Here is a 3,295-nt window from a genome sequence, read left to right on the forward strand (position 1 = left end):
TTACTAAAACAAAAAAGGGCCCAATTGTGCCCTATTCCTCCCCACAAATCACCTTTTTATTAAATTTTAATAGAGAGACAGAAAAAAGGACACCGTTGCGAATAGATTTCATTCCTTTTTTCACCATCAGGAAAATACCCATGTAGCCAGTTGCATATTAACAAGCAAAGCCTGTTAAAGGCTATACTGACATCAAAAAAGTGATGGGAGGGTGTTTAGGGAGAGAAGGAGGGGGAAATAAAGCACTCCACCCCTCACAGTGCCTAAAGTATTCGAGACCATTGATGCACTGTTATGGACCAGGCCAGATCACCTCAAAATATTTTAAGAAGGTAGTCTAGAACCTGACTTTTTCTTATTTTAAAGATAGATATGAAAAGCCATGTTCCAGTTGCAATATAACTGGTCAAACTACACGTTGTTAAGCAAAATACAATTGATTTAAACACTATTGTTAAAATACAAACAAAAGAAAGAGTTATTAGAATAACTTAACTATTGGAAAACTTAACTAAATAATAGATACAGTAACTATTACAAATTAACTGTTCCAATATAGTAACATCCCAAAGACACACACCTTAGCAAAAAGGCAAATGCAGACACAGATTCTCACATGCAGTTCTCCAATCCAAGAGGAAAAATCATCCAGAGAAAATACAGAGATAGCAGCAGCCAGGAAACATTCACTGAAGTTCCCAACTCTACTGAGACCCCAAGAGCTTCTGATGTTATCGAGAAAAAAAACAAAACCTATAAATCTGGATCTGACGGAACTGGCCACAGCCATTCAGGCTGTTAAAAAAGGCACAACACCTCACAAATTGCTTACACAAGTCATCCTCAGTAGCCAGCCTGCACCTCTACTTTACAATCTCTCATCAAAAAGACGAAATAACTTTTAAACTGACAGCATTGTCACATAGACACCCAATTTTCTGTTTTTCTAAATTTAACCTATTTTTCTAAATCAACCTGTTCAGAGATGTTATGACACAGATCTGGAGCAGATGGGACTTGAACCCAGGCCTCATGGTTCAGGGCTAGGGACTCTACCGCTTTTAGCACATTGTACCATATAATCACCACCTGTTCTTTGCTAAAGCAAAATCAATTTAATTCCCTATTCCACTCACTAAAATATTGGCTCATTTTTCTCTTAAGATTTTTTCTCCATTGACTTGCTGTATCAAAACAGTTCATGCTCAAACAATTCTGCATTTAAGTTTTTATTTTAACTCATTTCTCCTTAGTTTGAGAATTTTAATCAATAGCCACTTGTCATTGGAGTTCTCAGGGGAAAAATATATTCCCTATTCAACTTAACAAAATAATTCCTATTAAGTCTTCCCATAGTCCTCTCTGTTCCTCTAGTCTGGAAATAGTGTCATTGTCTCACCTTTCTCACCCCCAGCATCACAGCAGTAAATTTAGAATATACACATATTCTACAATGATGAACTTAGATTATATAATTTCATTTGCATGTTTATGATAATTAGAGTTCAACTAGCTTATTCTATATAACTTTATCTACCTCCAATTACACTCTCGGGTCTTTATGTATCTAATCAGGTTGGCCTCTACAGCCCTTTACAAGTTATCAGCTAGAATAAGTATTTACACCCAACACGAGTCATAGTGTCAGAGATGAACAGCATGGAAACAGACCCTTCGGTCCAACTCGTCCATGCCAACCAGATATCCTAAATTAATCTATTCCCATTTGCCAGAATTTGGGCCATATCTGTCTAAACCCTTCCTATTCATATACCCATCCAGATGCCTTTTAAATGTTGTAATTGTTCCAGCCTCTACCACGTCCTTTGGCAGCTCATTCCATACATACACCACCCTCTCCATGTAGAAGTTGTCCCTTCAGTCTCTTTTCAATCTATCCCCTTTCACCTTAAACCTATGCCCTCTCATTTTGGACACCCCCCACCCTGGAGAAAAGGCCTTGTCTATTCACCCTATCCATGCTCCTCATAATTTTATAAACTATGATAAAAGGTTACCCTTCAGCCTCTAACACTCCGAGGAAAATAGCCTCAGTTCAAATCCTCCTACCCTGGCAACATCCTTATAAATGATTTCTGAACCCCTTCAAGTTTCATAACATTCTTCCCATAGCAATGAGACCAGAATTGAACACAGTTTTACAAAAGTGGCGTAACCGATGTCCTGCACAACTGCAATATGCCATCCCAACTCCTATGCACTGACCAATAAAGGTAAACATACCAAACGCCCTAAATAAAAACCAAAAGAACTGCGGATGCTCGAAGTTAGGAACAAAATCAAAAGATGCTGGAAAAGCTGAGCAAGTCTGGCAGCAACTGCATAGGAAAAAATCAGAGTTAACATTTCAGGTCCAGTCACCGGACCCGAAACATTAACTCTGATTTTTTTCTTCACGGATGCTGCCAGACCTGCTCAGCTTTTCCTGCAACTTTGGTTTTTATACCATACACCATCTTCATTACTCTGTCTAACTTCGACTCCACTTTCAAGGAACTATGAACCTGCACTCCAAGGTCTCTTTGTTCAGCAATGCTCTCCAGGACCTTACCATAAGCTGAAGTCTCCTTAAACTTGTCCATTTTCATCCCTCACAAGAATGAGATGCTCCTGACATTTCAGACAAGTATTAATAATAACAGCAAGGTGGGAAGTGGAGGAAAGAGATTTACAAAGAGATGGCAAAAAAAATGCCTTCTGCTCAATCTCACTTTTGTTCTCGAAACTGCTGGTGGCTGTGAACTGTCACTTTTCGTATTCACTTTCTATTGAATAGCTATTTGCTTAAATTACACCGAAGAGCCATCCAGCATCATATAGAAATCCCAGCAAGCGCCACAGGGCAAGTTTTCTCCTTGTTGATTTCTATAGAAATGGAATATCTGTCTGGGAAAAAGTCACATCAGTCAATTTCAACGATGCCCAGTCCTGGCCATCAGCTCCCAGAAACAACGGCCTTCAGTAACCAGGACCACTGCCGCGTTATTATGACTGTAGCTCACCGAATGAAGTGGACCTCCTCCCCTCTCCGGCCTGGTCTTGCCCGCTGGTCCAAGCCGGGCCGGGCCACCCGCAATCAGCGCCTCCCGCGTTGTTGGCAACGCCGAGCGTCCCCGGTAACCTGACACGACAACAGCCAGCCTTCCGGAAATGACGTACGCTGAAGGGGCGGTGAGTCGTCGCAACAAAAACCGCACGGCGTCTTCAAGCGCCGTCCTCCTGCCGGGTGTGGAGAAGCTGCAGCCGAGTGCGGGGTGCTGCCTGTCCCTTTAAA

The 3,295-nt window shown here is 41.2% G+C and overlaps 1 protein-coding gene across 3 annotated transcripts in view; it reads right to left on the minus strand.

Moving 5' to 3' along the window:
* Positions 1 to 3,279, minus strand: part of LOC109928522 (cytoplasmic dynein 2 heavy chain 1) — a 534,366-nt gene extending 531,087 nt beyond the window's left edge. For 2 of the 3 annotated variants that reach the window (XM_048597673.1, XM_048597672.1), the window contains exon 1: positions 3,024 to 3,279. The gene's annotated coding sequence lies outside the window, so the exon portion shown is untranslated. The remainder of the gene's footprint in view (positions 1 to 3,023) is intronic. The other variant, XM_048597671.1, reaches the window with a different exon arrangement.
* Positions 3,280 to 3,295: the final 16 nt, after the last annotated feature.

This window comes from Rhincodon typus, chromosome 6 (genome assembly GCF_021869965.1).
Source record: "Rhincodon typus isolate 14 chromosome 6, sRhiTyp1.1, whole genome shotgun sequence".
Taxonomy (NCBI): Eukaryota; Metazoa; Chordata; class Chondrichthyes; order Orectolobiformes; family Rhincodontidae; genus Rhincodon; species Rhincodon typus.